A 22,123-nucleotide genomic window follows, 5' to 3' on the forward strand; every position below is an offset into this window, starting at 1 on the left:
TTCGCTCTTACACAAATACCTGGGTGCTGACACAAAATTTTGAAGGCGAGATAACTCCGGAGGTAGATTGGTTTGAACACATATACATCATCTGCAAAATATCAGCGGCGAATACAGCCTAGAACATATTTAAAATCAATTTTAAAGTGTGCGAAACGCAACCGAGCAGCCAGCAGACGACCACGCGCAATCGACATCCCGTGGATATTGTGTAAATAAACAACATCCAAACACGTCACCAGTTTGTGTTTGCCGCTTCCGCACTGCCGGCGTTTTTCGCCGGCGCTCCCGGCTCGCCGCTCCAATCGGAGGGCCGGAGGGAGGAGCTTCTGCTCTCGAGAATGAACGACCCGATCGTTGGCGGCGGAGGCGGCGTGATTTCGTCAGCTCGTCGGCTGCAGCTGGCCGCGACGAAAGTTCTACAGCGATTCCAGGCACTCTATTTCTATTACTTTTTATTTACATTGGATGCGAAAACGCGCCGGAGATATGAAAAGCCTACTGGGCGAGCCGCACGGTCGCTGTGCAGGCGGCGGCCACGGCCGCGAAGTGGCCCATGCCGGCGCAGGTAGCTCGAGTGATAGCTTGTTACCGCTGCACGAACTTGCCCCAACCATGGCAGCTTATATGAGAAAGGAGTTAATGATGCGATGGCGGGTTGCATTAAAAATTGTCATCTGCACCACTTACGAGAGCGGAAATGGAATATCCGCCGCAGTGCTAAGCCGAACACATCTGTAGGCGGACCTGTAGGCAGACCGGCCGGCTGCTCCCAGCGCGCGTCTTGCCACCCACTGTCTCGAGCGTCGCGCGTCGTTCTTTAGCCGCGGTAGCATTTGCACTCGCAGCGCCTGCATGACGTCCACGGTCGCATTTTAATTACGCGGATCGCGAGATCAGTACGTGGGGGTATTCGCAGAAACTGCCGGCGATGCGGATTCGACAGTGCTACGGCAGCTCTGCTCTGTGATATCCCTCCGATGGTCACGTGGTCAGCTTTGTTCACACAAAATCCATCGTTTCGCGGCACCCGCTGAAACCGAAAGTGCGACTGGCCGCATTAATATGCCTCTAATTAAACAACCGTCGCACGCTGAAGCAAATGAGGTTTCTACAGGTTATAAGTAGGTCACTAGCTACTTATCGCAACAAAAAAAAACAAGATGCAAAATTTTTGTGTCAGTGCCCCTTTAAACACAAGTTGTAAAAGCATGTCATTGCCAATGTCGACTACAATCTTTTATCAGCATGAATTGCGAACCTACAGCTTCATATGAATGACGTGTCTGACATCCATTCCGAATATAATCGCCTCGTTAGCACTATCACTTCATGTATTACAGAAACGATTGCTGAAGAGAACGAATACTTCACAACACCTATCTATCCGTGGGCAAATAAAGAAGTACTTGTTGCAGTTAGAGTAAGGGATAACTGGTTCAGAAAACATAAAAAGTTCCGTGAAAATGAATATTACAAAAACCAATACTATTCCTTCCGAAATAAAGCCTTAATTTTGATCCGAATAACCAAAAAGTCTTACTACTGTAATCTTATAGAACATAACCAGCGATCACCAAAAAAACATGTGGAAAGTGATTAACTCACTAATTAAAAAAGTGATAGCAAACAAACATCACCGGAGTTTGCGCCACTAAGTGCACTGCAGAGGACGTGACAGGGAACTTAAACGAACATTTTTGTAACGTAAGACACGCCCTCTCATTGCAATTCAGATCACAGACTACTAGTATGCCCTGCCTTCCGCAGTCTGTACTTAACTCACTTGCTTTTGAGAAAACAGACTGGGAAGAAATTATTCGTACAGTTCAGGCCATGTCAGCAGGGAAAAGTGCCGAGCCAGACCACATATCTATCACTGTTCTTAAACACCACATTCGAGAACTTAGTGTACATTTTGCTACAATTTGAAAATGCGTCAGTTTATGCAGCAATATATCCCGACTCCCTGAAAACGGCTAAGGTTGTACTAATCTACAAAGGGGGAGATGTTAACGATTATCATAATTACAGGCCAATCTCTACCCTAAACGCTATTAATACAATCTTTGAAAAATTGCTAGCGAAGCGTATCAATCGATTTTTAGATAAACATCAAGTACTACTTGAAAGTCAACATGGCTTCCGCGAAAACAAATCCACAGCCGCGGCAGTTAAAACTTTAAGCGAGACAGTAAACAAAGCTTTAAACGCTAAATGCTACGCTATCGGATTTTTTAATTGATATCAAGAAAGCATTTCATACGATCAACCATGAAATTCGGTTAATGAAGATGGAATGGCATGGTTTTAAGGGATTTTTTAAGGATTTTGTTCAAAGCTATTTAAATGGTAGAACACAGTTCGTCAAAATTGGGTCAACTGCCTCTAGTGTTGAATGCATTACTTGTGGAGTTCCTCAAGGCTCGGTGCTGGGTCCAATATTATGTTCTGTATATCTAAATATAAATGTTGTACTACTGGTACTAGAGCATGGCAACGCAGTTATGTATGCAGATGATACTGCTTTTTTGTTTACTGGTGAGGAACTTAAGTGTCTTAAAAAGCAGGCCAATGCCGATCTCACTAAGGTATCACATTGGTACAGAAACAATAAATTAACCTTGAACGTGTCCAAAACAAATTACTTGGCATTCTCCAGTCCCATTAAAACTCAATCATATCAACTAAAGTAGAAGATGCATGACTTCTTGCTCAAAGAAGCTAACGAGTAGAAATATTTAGGCGTCACCTTATATTCTGCCCTTAGTTGTGCGCAGCATATAACATACATGAGTAACAAGTTAACCCGATCTTGTTTCGTTTTAGTTAGAGTTAGGTGTTACTTTTCATTACATATTCTCAAAATAATATACTACTCTATATTTCATTGCCATATAATTTACTGTGTTGAGACATGGTGGGTCACAAACTTCTCCTACATAAATCGAGGTACCTTGTTGCAAAACAGAGCACTCCGCATTATAACGTTTAGTAGGGTAAAGGACAGTCCCGCTGACTTTTTTCTGGCTTGAGCATTATGCCACTTACAAATGCTAGAGACCACAAATCAGCTTGTATGGTTAAGAATATATTATAAAACAATATTCCGTTCTCTAATTTCATTTTTCAATGGCCATACTAAAAACACGCAATCAGACCAACTTTCGTTTCAACCTCGCCGTTATCCACAATTATGGTAAACGAAGTTAAGCGTTTTCCGCAGCTATAATCTGGACTCTTCTGCCTTTAGATATCAAACTAACGCTAATTTTCGAGAAGTGTAAAAGAGTTCTTTCGTGATGAAAAGTATGTCTCACCGTTGTTGCCAAGAAGTATTTCTTTACAGTGTTGTCTTCTCTTGATGGGTGTAATGTGATTTTCCACTGAAATGTTTCTATGGCCAGCGTACAATTTCATGAAGCCTTTACTGCATGGCCCCGGCTACTAGCCAGTTGGCTAAGGCCCAGATGGTAAAATTGTATTGTGTGCAAAGAGAAAAATAAACTTGCTTTCTTCTTTCTTCTTCTTACTCATCTGAATACCCAACTACACTCGTCCCACAGGATGGTTTCATAATTTATGTTTTATAAACGCAGTTACGGCCACGAAAGTATCGCGTTCATATGCTGTATAGGTGCAGTAGTAGACAAATGAAAGCCGAAAAAGAAAATATGAACCGGAACACCCAAATAACGGGATTTCTTTCCATGCAAATCGACTTGCTGCATGGCTTAATTACAGTAAGAAAGTATGAAAAAATGTCTTGCAAGTTATAGCAATAGGGGGCCGTTATTTGCACTCCACAATCCATATTCTTTGATTTTGCGAGTCCTGTTTCCTATTTTTGTGGTCGCGCTTCATTTGTCTATGACTGTACTTAATTATTGCGAAACCATGCCTACATAATTAATGAACGAACGAACCTGCTGTCCGATTTTATATGTCTAATGGCTTCTACGTCAGCCCCTCTCCCTTCCCGCTCCTAAACTAATGTTCAGTTTCGGGGGCTCTTTTTTGTGAAGTCCAGCAGATTGCATTGGTCTTATTGCTGTATTTTTGTAGCAGGCTAGTACTCAACGTCTTCGTGCCCTAGTCGGGCGTGCTTTTGTTATGTACATTGAGCAGTACACTTTCACTAAACAAAGGCGCCTCTCAATGAGAGACAAGCTTTACAGCAGAATAATTTGCAATGTTGCAATGTCGTATGTACGGGGTTGATGGCCGCCGTCTGGCAGAGTTAATCTGCCTTTTGCCTCTCCTCCCGAGACATGGTTTGTCTAAATAAATGAACTGAACTGAATTGAACTGAACTAATGTAGACAATATCTTCCAGATGCATTGTTAGCAGAGGCATTGTTAGCAGAGGCAATGTTAGCAGAGGCATAAGAGTTGTCCTGGTTCACTCAGCTAAATTTAAACATTTACCGCGAGTCGGACAATTGTGGTATACACTATTCTTGCTCCTACTTTTTCACTTCCATTAAATTTATGTCCTTTTTTGCTTTTAAGAATTTACTCTGAACGAATGTCACTGAAACTCAAATACGCTACAAGGAGACCGGCATTGATATCAGATTATATAAATTGCAATGCATAAGATCACCTCAATGAATTAAGTCGAGTACCTGCAGGAAAATATAACTAAAGCTTCTTTAGAAATTACCGAACTGAGATTATGCTCTTCTAATAGGCGTTTCGCTAAGTCTGGTGGATGGAGGCGGTATTGTCTTATTTTAGACAAAGATTGTCGTCGCTTGAATGCATGCTTCCACAATAGGTAATGTCAGGTTCTTGGCCCTTCAAATTTACCAGAATATTCTTTCATGAGAATAGACCGCATGCATATGCAATCACAATGGGAGCTATGCTCTTTACACAGTTCTTCTAAGCAGGGCATAAAGACTTTATTATTAATAAAGTCCTTTTTGCTTTTCGGAGATGTGTTATCCTGACGGTAGACCACTTCATTTTATTCTGGACAATAAACACGCGTCCCAGGCACCAAGTAATTTCGGTCTTAGAAATAGGCATTGTTAGCCGTCGCTTGGAAAGAAGCTAAAACTTCGAGGACACAAGCACTCCATATGAGTTTTAGAAGTCCTGAATTTTATTTTTCACATGAACGCCGCTGGTGCTCCTTGAAAATTTAGTTCTGTGGAAAATTGTGGCTATTGCGCCACTGTACAAGGTCAACGGAGCCCGTTCTTGATACCACCTGCGGCTGTGGAACACCGCCGAACAGCGCACACTGTTGCGACCGGGCGGGGGCACCCGATCCTTTCTCCGTTGCCTCCAACATACGATGGGTAGCGTGTATGAAGCGAGCGGCCAGCCGGTGTTGCAGCCGTGAAGAGAAGTCCAGAGCAGTAGGGTAACGTAACTGTTTACTTCATAGCGAGAGGTGAGCCGAAGCCAATAAAACGTACAATGCCCTGACGGGCGAGGTTACAATACAGGACTAGAGCAGAGCGACCGCATGGATTCGCTGCTCAGACAGGAATGAATAACAGCGTTTGTGCTGCTTCTTTTATACCCAAAAAACGCCCCCAAGAGTAACACGCCACGAAATCATAGACACACACACGCACAGTCTTTCCAAGATCGCGAGTCATCTTCGCCCCTTGTGGCGTCCGAGAGAGGGGGGAGAGTGTCCTTGAAAGGTGCCGGGGTCGCGCTATCAACTGCTGATCGTGCCGATAGCGAAACGTCTGAGCCGGGAAGGTCAGGGCGGGATTCTCCGACGCGCAGGTGCCTGAAGGGTGTGGCGCTGGCAGCCGCCGGAGGCACATTGCAAAGCGAGGTGACTGACCCGGCATGTCGAGACACGAAAGTATGATTCACCAACACGCGGGCGCACATGGTCGATTCCCACGTGGTCGCTGATGCGGGAAAACACGTGTTGCTGGCCGATTCGTAACCACACATATTCACGGTTCGCTCTCCGGTTTCTACGTAGGTTTCCGCATGGCCAATCGTTGGCTAACACCGTGGTCTTTTACTACCTCCGAAACAACCCCCTCCTTACTTAGACTACAGCCCACCCCAATAAAGATACATACATACTGGCGTGTTGATGAACGAGAATAATTCTCGCGCTATGCATGCCTGTCAGTCGCGTGGGAGCCGCTTCTCGGCGCCAGACGAAGCCGGCTTTTCAGGGGCGGAGCACTTAAAGGAGCCATGAAGACAAAATACAAGTTGGGTTTATTAGAAAGACTGCTTAGTCCCGATAACAATGATACCAATATCATCACAATCCTCGAACAAATAACGGAGATATTAAAGAAAACGTGTGAAGCAGTCGCGACCACCTAGCCAATTTCCCGCAACTTTTCTATGACGTCACGCAACCTTGTTTGTGCGATTGGCGGCCGCCTAACTGACCTGTCGCGACGACACATGGCTGGACGTCTGTATTGGGGCCTCTAGTTCCATTTGACCGCATCATTTGAATGCTTACGTGCAGTTAACGCACCGGAAATTATGTTTTATTGTTGGCCCGTATGACGTCATTCTTGCTCATAACACGTCACTGTGGCGCCAAATTTGAAAGATTTTAAATACTTCTTGCTTTTTTTGCGTTAAAAAAACATCTTTTGTGGCTGTAATGGAGCTGAGTTTGATACTGAATCCTAGTTCTTTCAAATTAAACGAAGTTGTATTTTCTCTTCATGGATCCTTTAAGGGGCCCGGCTTGCCGTCGTACGTAGCTCGTCCGGGGTGACCGTATCTAGCCACCGAGTCACGCGGCGTCACGCATCAAAACAGAGGCTTCGAAAAGACAACCGATTCCCTTGGTCTGGATCGAACCTGGGTCTTTGGTGTTACAAAGCCGATGTCAATCAGATAGCGCCTCAATGGTACACGTTCCTTATATCCCAAGTGTTAGAGGTGATCTTGGCGCTGCGAAGTTGCCGCGGAGGCTGCCGTTCATAGGTCGAAAATAGGTACACAATAATATAAAAAACGGAAACAATCATGAATAAACGCTTTCATCCTCCTCCTTATCATCAGCCTGCTCAGGTCCACCGCAGGACGAAGGCCTCTCCCGTTGACCTCCAACCACTCCTCCCCACTTTACACGAGTCCACAGTTTACCCCTGAAGTTCCGTATTTCATCCCTCCATCGTGTTATTGGCCTTTCTCTTCTTGTTATCCACTCTGTTACCCTAATTGTCAACCGGTTGTCGGTTCGTCTCACTACATGCCAGCCCAAGTCCATGTCTTTTTCTTTATTTGAACTATGATATCGCCAACTCTAATTTGTTCTCTGATCCAGGTAGCTCGTTTCTTGTCCCTAAGTGTTATTCTTAACATTACTCGTTTCATGGCCCATTGAACCGACCTAAGTTTGCTTTCTAGTTATTTAGTAAGGCGCCAAATTTCAGCTGCGTATGTCATCACCGGCAGTAATCACTGGCTGTAGATTCTTTAGAATGGCCGGGGTAGCTTACTTTTCTTAATGAGGGAGTGCTTGCCGAGTGCTATTCCGCTCATACCTATTCTGCGCCGTATTTCTCTCTCGTGGTTGGAGTCAGCACCAACCATCTGCCACCTGTCTGAGGTAGGTATATTTTGTTACTTCGTCTAGCGTTTAGTTTCTAAAACTGAAAATGACGTTCTTGGCGTGCTTATTCCTCATTACTTTAGAGCGATTCATATTTATTTTAGCACCACAGCCGTGATTTCTGACTGTAGTTCCTCAAGAATTGTTGGCATGTGTTCTGCAGTATCACTCCGCAAGACTATGTCGTCCGCAAACCTCAAATGGCTCAAGTACTCCCCGTTTATCCTTAATCCTATCAAGCATTTTTTCGTAATCAATAAATGGAATGTAACGCGGTCTAGGGTACCCTGAGGATTTTTCTATCACTTGGTTGACGACATGGATGTGATCCAATTTTGAATACCCTTTACTTAACCGAGCCTGCCCTCTGGGTTGAAGGGAAAAGCACGATGACATCTATGCGGGTAACTATAACTTCGGTAAACAGCATGTACACAACTGAGAGTAGGCTGATGAGCCTATGATTCTTGAGGTCCTTTGGATCTCCCTTCTTATGGATCACAATAACCTTGGTATTTTCCAGGCTATGGGAACTTGTTGTGTCTTCAAACATGGCGAAAATAGCACAGCCAGGTTTTCCAGTAGAATATCTACTCTCTCCTTCAGAATATCTCTAGTTATGCCGTCATCGCCTGCAGCTTTTCGCATTTTCATGCTTTTGAGAGCCTTTATAACTTCCTGTTTAGTTACAAGTCGGACATCGCAAATTGAGTTTGTATTCTCCGGAGCTTATATTCACAAGTACTCAATACTTGTATTCTGGGGTAGAATAGTTCTGCTTCCTTAGTTATGTCATCCAAGTTGTGCGTAATGTATCCCTTTTCATCTCTGAGTGCATACATCCTGTCTTTGCCGATGCCTAGTTTCTCTTAGTTGCTTTCAAGCTTCCTCCTATCTGCAGCGTTTCCCCGATCACTGCCATGTTAAATGCACGAATCCTTTTGTTTTATTTCGGTTAATCGGTTTTCACAACTCGCCCAATTCAATCCGATCCACCGCACGTAACACTTTCATGTTCTTACGTTTGGCAATTAGTCCCTTCGTTTTCTTAGTTAGCTTCCCAGCTTGTTCTCCACATGCTGCTGCTCCCACAGCTACTGCTGATTCACTGAGTGACGATGTTAGGTTATCATTTAGCCTGTTTATTGACCTCGTTCTGCTCGGTCAAAAGGGAGAATTTGTTTTGAAGAGTTATTTTAAACTCTTGCGATCTGGCTCTGACTGATTTCATGCGGTGTTTCTTAGTTTTCATAAGTTTCTTTCTTTCCCCCTGAGATTGAGCCTTAGCTTGCATTTAACCATCCTGTGATGGCTGCTCCGAATTTTACTTAGCACCTCTACGCATTGCACGATACCCGTGTTGTCACTTAGAATGAAATCAATTTCGTTTTTGGTTGTACCATCGGGACGTTTCCGTGTCTATTTCTTATTATTTTGTTTGTAGAAGAGTGTGTTTATTAACCTCAGGTAATTTCTCTCTGTAAATCTTACCAGTGTATATCCTCGACTGTTGCGATTGCCTGTTCCGAAGTTTCCCGCTGACCTTTCTCCAATTTGCTTCTTACGGACCTTTGCGTTAAAGTCTCTCATCGCAATAGTGAACTGTGTTGTCGCCTTTTTATTGCTGATTCAACGTCCTCGTAGAAGCTGCCTACGGCTTCATCAGCAAAGCTGGTTGTTGGCCCATAGCACTGTACTATCTCTAACCTGCATCGCTTGTTTAGCTTGATCACAACAGCCGCGACTATCTCGTTAATGCTGAAAACCTCCTACACGTTTCCTGCTTTTTCTCTGTGGATTAAAAATCCCACCCCAGTATTTATTCTCTTGGCGTCCACCGTAGCACAGAATATGCCCACTAGTGAGCTTTATGGAGCCTTCTCCTGTCCTTCTAACTTCGCTTAACCCTATAACATACCACTTAATGTCAGAGAGCTCCTATAGTAGTACAGCTAAGCTTCCTTCGCTATACAGAGTGCGTGCATTGAATGTTTCCAGGGTCAAGTTCTCATGGCAACCTGTCCGGACCCAGAGATTCTTAGCACCGTTTGCTTTACGCTGTTCTGACCGCCTCCGTTGACAGGTGCTCTCAGCTGCTGGGGTCGGTCGGCCGAGAGTTGAGTTGGTTAGTAATGAGAGGTAGCGGCCAACTTCTGCACTAGGGTGACCATGCAGATCCTTCTCTGGTGAGGGAGTGCTGTTTGTGTCCCTGAGAGCCTTCCTAGCATCATTGAACCTTCCTAGTGTAGCCCGTTAAGTATTCGGGATGATGGTTACTTCCGGAGCAGGCAGAACTCCATAGCTGCATGGGTTGAGATAGAGAGCCAGACAAAAATAGCGAGCGAGCGAGAGAAGTTTCCCGCCGAAGACGACGTGTCGCGCACTACTGTAGTGATACTGAGCCAGTGTTTGTCGGTTTTGCTTTTTACACGCGCGGTTCTGAAGGAGTAAACTGACACGATGGCTTTCATATAGGATTCACTGACGTCTGGCCGTTGGAAAGGTAAGCTACTGCCATATTGAAATGTATAGGTACAAAAATGGCTAGTTGGAGGCTGAGCTGGCCAAAGAGAAGCTGGTCAAAAGAAGTTGAAGTTCTCAGCTGACGCTCAGGTGTCTAATTTGAAGCTGAGCTCGGGCAGCTCCGTCGAAGCTTCTACGCTTCTCGAGCGTACGGTGACTGTGTTTACGTTTCAATTTTTGGCTGTATCTTTACCAAAAATGCGACTAGCGAGCTGATTTAACTTGCCAAACTATCGGAGCAGCAATGCTATAACGCTAGTAGGGCCTTGAAAGAGTCACCTTGTCGCGGACGTTAGCTAGGTTTGTTTAGATTGCAGGCGACTCAGCGTGCACTGCGGCCCGGCGCCGAAGAAAAAGAAAACGTTGATAACTGTAAAACTATTGACGCTACGAGGTTCAAATTTGGTACAAAGGTGCTCTAGGACTTTGTGAAAGAGGGATGCGAAAGGATTAGAATTTACATGCATATTTCTTGAGGAAAATGTTAAGTTCACTCAGCTCTATCCAAACGCGTCCGCCTTGAATGGAAGGTTCTCGAAACGCATTAATTACCCCAGATTAATGAAAACTCAATCCAGTGTCCCTTTATAGGCCTTTTCAGATGCTTTGGCGCTCTCTCGCGACTTCATTCGGTATCAACGCCAGAGTAATACTGAAACTGCCCACAGGAGGCGCCAAAGCCCCTCTGGCTCCGCACTAGGCGACTGTAACGTTGAATGGAACTGCTTTAATTTTTCTCTCAGAGGGTCATTTATTGCTTTTGCATTAACAACGCTTAGAGGTACGTGATTTTAATGAACTTCCCGTAGTACTATGTTTGCTGTTTGACCCGAAACATAAAATGAAAGTGTTAGCAGGATTGAGAAGTTTTGTTTGTATCAACTAATCCACCCATATTCTGTCGTCACCTTGCAGTCTAAATCTCAGTGTAGAGAGCTCGACCGAAGAAAACAGTTTTCTTATAAAGAATTTTTTTTAAATCATTCCAGAGGACGGCATGTCTGAGCAGTTTTTAAGTTTACAAACTAAGATTTATGAATTGATGAACATAAAAAAACACTTTAAAAAATTTGTGCCCTTCCACTCTGTGAAGAAGGATGACCTACAAAGCTGGATGCAGTCCACGGAGTGCACGAAACAAAGCACGCTTGTTGCAATTTGCAATGGAGCACACTTCCTAGCCAATTAGCTCAATGAACCTCTGAAGGATACAAGCTTTGTCCTTGCAGACAAACATGGAGTGGCCTGAGTCACCCCCCCCCCCTCGCGTCGTAAGCATCTTACAGTTTGTGTAACACACAAACCCCATCCGCTCTAGCTCTAAGGACTCCGGACAGGTCCCATTTGACCGTTTAAAGTCCGCCTTTAAACCTCGCACCCGTTTATGTGCGCGCGCGTAGAAGTGACAGACGCTGTCGAAAATATCTCATGAAAGCCATCTGAAGAAGTTATTGGCTTACGCTGGCGGGCCAAGCTGGCAAGTTGCTGTTCCTCCGGGGGGGAATCGCAGCTACTGGAGCTGAACTTAAGGTGGTAGCGGCGGCGCCAGCAGCTTTCCTATGTTTTTGCCCCCGTTCGCACTTGTGTTCGGCTCAATGCTTTAATTCTTGCTCATCTTCCTCCAAAGGAACAGCATGCATCCGTCTTATAACGATTTAAAACCTTGAATCCCTTCAGCTCCATTCTCACGTACAATCTGTGGCTGCCCGTTTCCCTTCCCCCTCGTAGGCATCTTATTGTCTGTGTAAGATATCTGTGTAACACTTGAACCCACATCCGAACCACTCGATTAAGGAGGACAGCTAACTGAGCGCTCTGAGCCAAGTAATTTCGACATCTAAATCTCCCACCGACAGAACTGGCATTTCATCGGTAGCGGCAAGAAGGCTAGCTGTGTGTGCACGCCCCCCTTTTTTCACCCGCAAACCGTGCACGCATAAACCGGCAACTGTTGATGGCTCATCTGTAGGCGTGAAAGACGCCGGGGAAAATGTCGTTTGGAAGGCCTTCCAAACTGAAAAATAAATATGTGCTCACGCCGGCGTTCCCAGTGGGCAAGTTTCTCTTCAAGCAGGAGGCATTCGCAGCTACGTAGAACGCTGCTTCCCAGACAGATAGGGTGTAAGAAAAAACACACTGGTTCGCCTTGCTAGCTGTGTGGAAGATAATTAGCTCCTTAATGACATAAATAGCGGTTCGCCTAGTAGCCTACAGCTTTATTATCTAAGAAATAGTAATATATAAGAAAAAAGAATACATTCGTGCGCAAATGATCAAAAATAAATCGTAAACGTCCTGCCATTCCGCGGAATTTAGTTGTTACAGAAGTCACCCAACCTAATTGGCTGGCCGCTAGCGTAAACGTTACTGAAACAAACAAAAGTAAAAATATTCATACTTAAAACTGCGCATTCGGACGGGACAAGGAAAAGAAGACCCAGAAGTCTTTTCGATGTCCCGTCCGAATGCGCAGTTTTAAGTATGAATATGAACCAACTAACCCAACGACATGCTTTGCTAAAAATATTTAATGAATTGCTATATAATTGACACCCGTTGCATTACTTTTCTTGTGAAACCCCCTACTCCCTTGATTTTTTTTTTCAAGGTGCTATTATGTTCCGCTAAATATATCTGCTATAAAAAAGATGCTTCTTCTATTCAAGCCGCACTGCTCCAATTTTTAACAATTCAATATAATACGTGGCTTGCTTTTACCACGTTTACCTTTTCTATGCGGTAAGTGTGTGTTCCTGCTTGTACAATACCGCATTTCTTGTTACCTTTATTAATTTTTGTTTTTGCTTAGAATGTTTAGCTATACATTTTACAGTTGTCTTGTTATATATTGCTTGTATGTTTGTAGTATTCCAATGTCCCTTTTGTCGTCTCTATTTTTTTTTATTTTTGCAATAATGCATGTTTCATCACTGTCAACTCATTGTGCAATGCCCATTTGGCTTCTAAGATACTTAAATAAATAAGTAAATACATATAACGGCAACAATACCCGTGAATGAACCGTAACTGTATAAGCCGCCTGCTTAACAGTGCTCATGATTGCGACAGGAGGAATGTCCTGTCCCTGAACGTATCTTCTTATCATTACCACCATCCTTTTCCTCTTGCACATTTTTATTCTTCAGCCGGTTGATGTGACCCCGCACGTACCCGTGTTCTAATCGCCAACCAAAGAGATAATTAGCGGTGACGTATTCTGCTGCAGCCCGAACTGCTTCTTCAGTAAATAATGCTCAATTTACGCATGTAGGCCTCGCCACGTTTCCAAGCCGGAGGCCCCATCGCATTCACGAGATCAACCTTTGTGATTTACCCTCTGCGTCCTTTTCTTCTCTCCGTGACTATTGACCGATGCCCGCGTTGGCATCGCGAACCAAGCAGTACATTAAGCGGAAACGTACCTTGACCCGCTTCTAATCGCCGATTTCGTAATTAGCGTCCCAAGATTATTCATGTACCTCTATAACACGTGTTTCTATGTCTGAAGGCACAACGCGTTCGCTAGGTCTCCTCTCAGTCAACTAGTTTCTCCGAACTGTGGTGATCTGGGTGAAGTCCCTCTTTTACATCTCGCTCAGATATAGCGAAATTTTATTTGAACGTGATTAACCTGTTTTTTGATACCTTCAACCATCGGCCATTTTGAGTATGTTCCGTCTGCTGCTTTGTTTGCGGGCGTCTGGGCGCCGGGTACGCCGGATTTTCAATCTACAGAGCTACAGAGTTAATCATTGCTTCCGCAGTAAAGATTACTGCGGTAGCGGTAATATTTACAAGCAATCAGCCTACATACAAGCAGAGTCCTTCAACGCTTTACTGGTCACGAAACTTCGGCGCTCGCTTCATATAGGGACCGCGCGCGCCACTACAGGCGCCACCGCCGCACGAAGGTCATCCAGCCGCCGCGCGTGCGGCGTATTGGCCAGCTCCTGGCGTGGAAACGCTCGCTGCTTTTGGTGTCTGCGCGCTGATTTAAGTGTTTTTTTTTTCGTAGTGGTTAGCGATGAATAGTCCAGTTATTGTGTTTATCACCTGCCTTCAATGGGGTTTATTTTTCGAAGTAAGTTACCGTAGACTTCGGCCGCGAACGGCAACGGCTTCTGTGTGCTCTGGCACAAGCGCTGCGCCGTCGTGTTTACGGATTTTTAAATCTATATTGCTTCTTTTCTTAAAGCAAAGTTGTAAATACCACACATACGATAGCTGTGTAGTCACGGACTGCTGCGGGCCTATCGATAATACAATAAAAAAATTGAAAGAAACCAAGTACGCATCGTCGAGACTACGCTTAATGAATCCGTTGATTGCTCTGGAATGCACAGAACGCTAAAAGAGATAGCCCAATAGTATTGTCGTTACGATGAGTGGGTACATACTTGAGAACATCTAAAAACGCTGCAGAAACACGAAGATCAAAACACGAAGAGATATATGTTGCACCATGTGTCTTTCTTCTTCCACACTTTGCAATCCTTGCAAAAACAGGAAGCGAAAAAAGAACAATAAAACTGATTTTATCACACGCAACATAAAATTTCAATGTTACGAAGGGCGACAAAAGAGCGTGGTACAGTGTACAAAAATTTATTTTTTCGCGCTGCGATGTACAGTACACGGAGGAAACAGAATATTGCCACGTAGCCAAGAACGACCCAAAGCTTTTCTGAACGCAGCGAGCTAGCGATCTCCTGCACTACAAAAAACTAAAAAAACTAGAATGAAATACAAACGTCTAAGAAGCAGTCCGCAGTGTGACGTGAACAGATGAACGTCCATGAAGTGAGTTGCACGGCGTTTGCTATGCATGCATTACTCTTGGAACGTTATTAATTTCAGATCCATGGAAATAGGATTGAGAACAATGTCGAAGAAACAAAAAATCAAGTTAGCGACAAGGTGGCACCCTTTCCATATCAAACAATATTGCCCGACGGGACGTACGACAAAAAGAGCAAACGGGCGCTCCGGTTGAAACGCCAGATAAGAAACCGGAATCGGCCACGCGCGGTTACAAAACAAACAAAACGAACCCTAAGGGATAATTCGCGGAAATATGAAAAGTAAAAGCACAAGGACGTCCCAAAGCTTTTTTACACGCGAGCCTGAGCGCAAGGTAATACAAGTTTTCAAAAAGGTAAAGAAGCACCGCTACAACCTGATTGATATGACAAAAATCCGGCTTTAAGTTAGCCTTGTACAATTCTAGGCCAACGATGCTCTCAAAAGGGTACATTGCTTTTTCCATTCTCACACACAGTGCATTTCCACACACTGTCGCACACTTATAATCGAAGCTGAAATCTCCCGTTGCTTGCCTTGGAATGGCGCCCCTCCATTTCTCACACAGCTGCCCGTCGCTCGGTCAACGGAACAAAAAAAAAAAACATTTTCTGTGGTATCGTTGTACAAGGAACGACATCCCGGGACGCAACACATGTTCGGCATCGTCGTTGCACTACTTAAGTCGCATCACAAGAGCGCGATATGCACGTTACATTTTTTTCCCGCACAAAACAAACACTACTCGCCGCGGCTCCGCCGTTCGAGCCAGCGCAACGCCGCCCGAGGAGTGACCTCAGTGAGAGGGTGGCGCCACCGCGCGGCGGCCAAACGCAGCATATGAAGCTCTCCCATTGAGTTACGGAGCAGTTTCGTGACCAGTAAAGCATTGAAGGACTCTGATACAAGCAATACAAGCAATCAGGTTTACAAGCAATCAGCCGATTGCTTGTAAATATGAAGTGGAAATGCACAGTTAGCGTTCCCTTACTCAAATGAAAGTTTGTTTGAAGATAACTCGCTTGCAGTACTATTTCCCATATTAAACAGCGCACGCCGGCTATGGTGAATTAAAAGTTTCCAATGAATGGACTCCGCGTGCAAACGACGCCTTCATAGATAGACAAAAAATACGGGTGTAAAGGTTGCCAAAGGACAAACTCTTCATAATTTTCTTTCGCTGCAGATGTTTTAGTGGAAAGCGCCATGCAATACTTGGGTTTTGTAAGCGTTTTAATCGTTAAGAAAACTACCACAATAACTTACGTCTCAAGGTACAAGTTTAAACTCCCGAACTAAAATTATATATGACGATGTTTAGCAGCTGACAAGAAAGCTCTTTTATTTATTTTCCATTCCTTACAGAAGAAAGCAAAATAATTTTAGCGGTACGGCTGCCAGAATTTGTTAAAATATGCTTGATGAAGCCGAAATAAACCTGTTGCTTTATAATTGTTAAATATATCTGTAAGTGGCCAGTGCCATAAGTAGCGTTTAATAAACACCATCCCAGAACAAATAAAAAAAAAACATACAAATAAAAAGGCACCACAGAATAAAAATGTGGCACTGGGGTTCAAGGGACGACAGTTGCATGTCCCGGAAGGGTTTCGGCTTTTAGGTTAGATTGATTTTCTCTATCTGTGTCGCTATGCCGTTCTCGAACAGGCCCTTTGACGCCGGCTGTTTACACAAAACTGACTCTTTACAAAAGTTTCTCAAAAAAGCAAGTTGTGACGGACTTTTTACATCATTTAAATACAAAAATACACAAGTTCCAATGTTCTTATTACCATAAACAGGACACGAGTTACAAAAATTCTAAGTTGTCAGAAAAATCCGGCGCAGACACTTTAACTGCTTATGTGTAGAAACGCGAAAACATTGTGGTCCGGCTTGGGCGAACCTTTCGAGTAATGTTGTTACATGCTCTACCTGTGTCCGGGGCGATTCGCGGCTGCGGCAGCGATCTCGATTCCAATGTTTTTACCCGAGCACTTCGCAAGTGGCACAGCTAGTGGTGCTGTGCTAAAACTCGTTTAATCTCCGTAGCCAGCATAACTGGATCAAACCGGTTCAATCAAAACTGCTGTAAAGGAGAGCGGCACCCGAACAGCCTTCGTGCGATCAGCAGGCGAACACGGCTAACCACCCCCTCCCTCCCACTCTCAGATCCCCACGCGGCTCTGCGCGTGCCCATGCGTCCCCTAGAAACAAAAACATGGTCATACTCTTTGTGTTTTCCTTCTGAGGTGCGGTGCATACTTGAGTATTTTTGTGACTACCTTTTGTTCATGGTCCATGGTGCCACCTTCCTGTCCAGGAGACATAACTCTTTCGCCGTAAAAACATATCCAAATGATTTGTTAATATTGTGTGATTGCATATCTCGATAAAAATCTGGAGTCCCTAAACAATGTTTCGACGGCTCTGGGCCCTTTAGGCAAATTTTAAAGCGAAGCTTTGTTTGACTCTCCTCCCGACTATGTGGGCACTGCTGCCATGGTTTCGCTCGCACACGTCGCTGTGCTTCTTACACCACCACCAGATGGAGCTTACCTCCGCGTGTCCCGCCCCTCTCCAGCGCGCAGCATCCCAAAAAGAGTGCCCCGCATATCGCAGTCGGCCAGGTCATGCTGGTCATATAACTTGAATGCTGACGTTCAATTTATTAACCTGATAACTCTGTTTTTGGTAATCCCTTAATACGTGACTGCTTACGTGGTGTAGCGCGAAATTTGAAATTTTTATTTCTTTTTTTTTCTTTGTTAAAAAATTTACAAGTGAGTTACTAGTGGCTCGCTCTTTCAACTCAGACAATGTTGTATTTTGCTTTAATGGCCCCTTAAAGTGTCTTGAAACCCACGTTCCGCAGGGCGTTGATAGGTTGAGTGATAAAATCGGTTGCCAATCCGCGCGCGTCCCTGTGTTCGATACCCCTAGCTTCCTACCAGGGTTTTTGTAGTGTGCGAGATTTCGGCGCATGAGAAAGATCCCCAGGTGCTCCAAATTAATCCGGAGCCCCCCACTACAGCGCGCCTATTTGCCTGCGTTGCGTCGGCGCGTTAAACCCCACAATGAATCAATCAATGTAGTGAGAAGTAATATAAAAGTCAGTAAATTTTTGCTGTCATCCGACTCTTGCAAAAGTTTTTGCACCGTGGGGAACGTAATGGTTTCCTTTTAATAATCATAAATCACTGCTTCATGTGGAACGGCTGCTGTTTATGTCTAAATTCAGGAGAAAAGCACGGTGCCGAGGTTCTTCGCTAGCATCCGAATTGGTGCCCGCAGTTTCACATCCGAATGGTGCGTGCGCGTTTACCTACGTATTTCTTCATTCTAGGCACGAATAAAAAGAAACCGCGTTGCTTGCGTTCAGGTTAAATTGAATAGTGCTGTTGTGCTTGTGATTTCTGATTTGCAATAAAATGGCGACAAAGTATACGGGAGTTCGGCTGCGGTTCCGAGGCTCCTATGCCGTCACTACTGGGAAACACAAGGCTTTGACTAAGCTCCCGAGTATCACAAAATTTTTGAACTACCGCAACGTTTCCATCGCCGCACAATAATCAAATTAGTGTCTAAATACATTTGCATTCGTCTGAACCGTATCCGTTTCTCCAGCTCTTCATGCTGGGAAGGAAACCATCGTGATCAAAACCGTAATAAATAAATCGAACTAGAAGTATTCGACGTGTTTGCGTAGTTGCTAATGCACCCACCAACACAACACATCTGCCTAGACCGCGTTTCACCAAGAACGCAATGAAACGCGACAAAAACCGGCGACAGGCTGAGCACTCCAATGATTTCCGCGCTTTCTGCTAACGAAGGGAGCGCCGAGTGGCGGCGCCATCCGTCCAGATACATTGTTCCAGTGAACATTTTTGTACGAGTAAAGAATTACCTGCGTACACACAACACACTTTGGCACTCGGTCTCAGTGGCAGTTAATTTCGGCCCCCGCTCCACATCCTATAAAAGTGGCCCTAAGTTCGCAGTGACATTTAGGCAGCCGTATTAGCTTCTCGCTGATATTTTGTTTGCCTTCTGCAGGTCAATATGTACGCTGCCAAGTAATATAAAACGGCCCAGCAATGCAGAAAGAAAGTATCGTCTATTTACCTAAGTGCACGCGCCTTTAGGCGTCCTTCTTTCTGCGTCAGTACTTTACTGCTTTTCATTGAAAAATATTTCGCTCCACGGATTCATAACACTCCTATTGGGTGGCTGATAAGGAGTTACTCCACCAAATCGCCGCATTATGTGCACTTTAAGGACCCCAGGGCAATAAAAATGGTTGAAGGGTATTTGCCCGACGAGCTTCTAGCTACGATTACAACGTAAAGAATCTTCCCTCGAATGACAAATTTTTCCGCCGCGCTCCTCTAATTTCGATGGATTGCTATTCGTGCCTCAGCAAGTAGGGCACGGCTAAGCGTGTCACTCATGTTGGAAAAGGAGGATACTGTGCCTGGTTGTCTACTTCGCCCCGCGCTTTTCCAAATCCGGACAAGTGGATAAAATGCAAAATACTCCGTAGATGGATAAGACCCTGTGCCCCTCAGCATATTAGCGGACTACACACTGCACTGCTATGAAAATTCCCTTCAAATGCTCGTTTAAAACAAACTCGATTTATTTCCTGAAAGACAAATTAGATCTACACACTTTCCAGTGAAGTAAGCATACCTTCCGGTTTGCTGCTCGCATCCATGGCCAATATGCATTGGCATACTTCTTGTCTACCTTTGTACATCTTTCATAGTTATAAAAATGTCAAGCAGGCAATTCATAACTTTGGACCATCAGATTTTGGGTTCTACAATCAAAGGCGGGATTATTTCACAGACGGCGCAAGGATTGACCCTCTCGCTGCAACAGGGGATGTCCTCGTACCGCAAGTCTGCAGTTGAATGTACTGTCTCAGGTGTCGGCACATTCTCAGGTAATCGTTACCACACCCTCACATCGAATATTTGCATTCAGAGTATTCATTTTGCGTGCAAAGTCACCTTCGGTTTCGAAAGAACTCTCGAACCCATAGCTAGCAGTCGAGTTGTAAGCATGCGAGCGCCTTGTTTGAAATGGTTCGTCGTCACTGCAGCCTCTTGAGCTTGACCCTCCAAGCTTATGTGGTGAAACTTGTTATATCAAAGTACTATTCTTATGTTGTGTGTTGGAAAGTCGGGACTTAGGTATTTCGCGGCCGTTACTATAGAACATGTTTTTGCGGCGTCCCTGTGAGCCGCCATGATGCCAATTTTGAGGGGCTTCGCAAATCACAGAAGCGACCCGGAATAGCCGTCGCAAAAATACTGACGTCAATATTCGGCTCCAACACCTCCTGGGGTTCACGAAGATATTAGCTGTTAGTCCAAAGTGACCTATATTGTGTTTTTTATGCTATTTATTGTCACGATTATTTTGCCTTCATTGGCCTCCAAGGAATCTAAGCCACGGAAACAGTGTAAGGCATCTAGGAGTATGTTTATATTTTATTAAATCGGGTACAACTGAAATAAGCAGCATGTGTGTCAGTAAAATCGTTGATTGATTGTGGGGGTTTAACGCGCCGACGCAACGCAGGCGATGAGGCGCGCCGTAGTGAAGGTCTCCGGATTAATTTTGACCACCTGGGGATCTTTAACGTGCGCCGAAATCTCGTACACACGGGCGTTTTTGCTTTTCGCCTCCATCAGAAAAGCGGCCGCCGCGGCCGGGAATCGAACCCGCGACCTCGTGCTCAGCAGCGCAACGCCTTAGCCACTGAGCCACGTGTCAGTAAAATCGACAGTTGGGCTAGTTATGGTGTTGACACAACGTTAAGTAGCGCTTGAGCAGCCACTCAAGAGCTTGAACGTTTGAATGGCTCCGCATAAGCTTGGCAAGCTTTGTAAATCGGTAGAAAGGAAGTTGTCGGGACAGAAGTCTGGCAAATGTTGTGATGTTAAGCATGCTTCTCCGTTTGTGCCATGCAACACGCGAATTGCACTCATTCCCATTGTCAAGCGATAACGTTGACATTGGCCAGTCAGGCAGCTGTATCAATGTTCGACTTACGGAGCAGCGGAGATCACTCAAGAACAATCCTCATGCACACATCACTCAGCAATATGCGACCTACGCAGATAAGAGCCAACTGCAATGTTGTCCACTGTTTGCGAACACAAGCGTGTTGTCGCGGCACTGTTACCAATTTACAAGAGAGATAATTGAAGCGTTTGATACAATAAGAACGATGCCAAGTGTGTCAGTCACGAGTCGGTGGCGGTACATGAAAAAGAATTTCTTTTGCTAATAAATTTGTTAGCTTGGGTGATTCGAATTGTTTGTATCAGTGTAAACATTGAAAGCTTGCGTTTATGTAGCCGCACTATCGAGGTGTTACCCTGGGCACGTATTTGTTATAAGCATACATTAGTGTTTATGGGTAATAAAAACAGTTCAAGTTAGCACTGTTCAGGGAAGGGGAAAACAGCGAAAAAAGACGCAAACACGGGAGAGTCGAGGCAACGCACACGCTGGACAAGCAACTAAACATTTCATTAAAGAAAACCGACACAGCCTGTGAACAGCCCAGCCAACGCATGTGCCATCACGAGCGGGTGAAACAAATAAAAATACTATTGTTCGCTCACGCTTCTTCAATTAAATGTTCAGTTGCTAGTCCAGCGTGTGTCTTGTCTCGTCTCTCCCGTGTTTGCTTCTTTTTTCCCTGGTTTCCCCTTCCGTGAACATGTACCAACTGGCCCAGCAAGCTGCACATCTTAGCACTGTCTTGTGTCTCCACTTCTTTCGTCCTGTCTCAAGACCTACTAACGAAGCACGTATGTATGTATGTATGTATGTATGTATGTATGTATGTATCAGGAGCGTAGTGAGTGGGCTTATGGGGGCTTGTTATGACTCACTGGCGTCATGTTTGCGCGGGTCAGTCGCCCGCCGGGCGACCACCCCACCGCTTGTCGACGGAAACGAAAGGAGGCCGGCAAGCCGGGGCGGCGGCAACTGATTGACAGCGGCTTTTGAGCGGTGTTGAGTGTTGTTGCCCCAAATGGATTAAGGAGCCGCCGCTCTTCCCCCTGCCTAAGCAACTGAACGCGTGTGCGCGTGAAAGCCCAGACGGTGACGACCGGACAATGGGACCCCAGTGGCGGCGGGAGCACAGCGAAGAAGGCAGTGGCAATGGTCAAGCCATTACCTCTTCCCGGAGTGATTCCACGA

Source organism: Haemaphysalis longicornis, unplaced genomic scaffold, assembly GCF_048455015.1.
Source record: "Haemaphysalis longicornis isolate Haplotype H1 unplaced genomic scaffold, Haemaphysalis longicornis Haplotype H1 scaffold_1, whole genome shotgun sequence".
NCBI lineage: Eukaryota > Metazoa > Arthropoda > Arachnida > Ixodida > Ixodidae > Haemaphysalis > Haemaphysalis longicornis.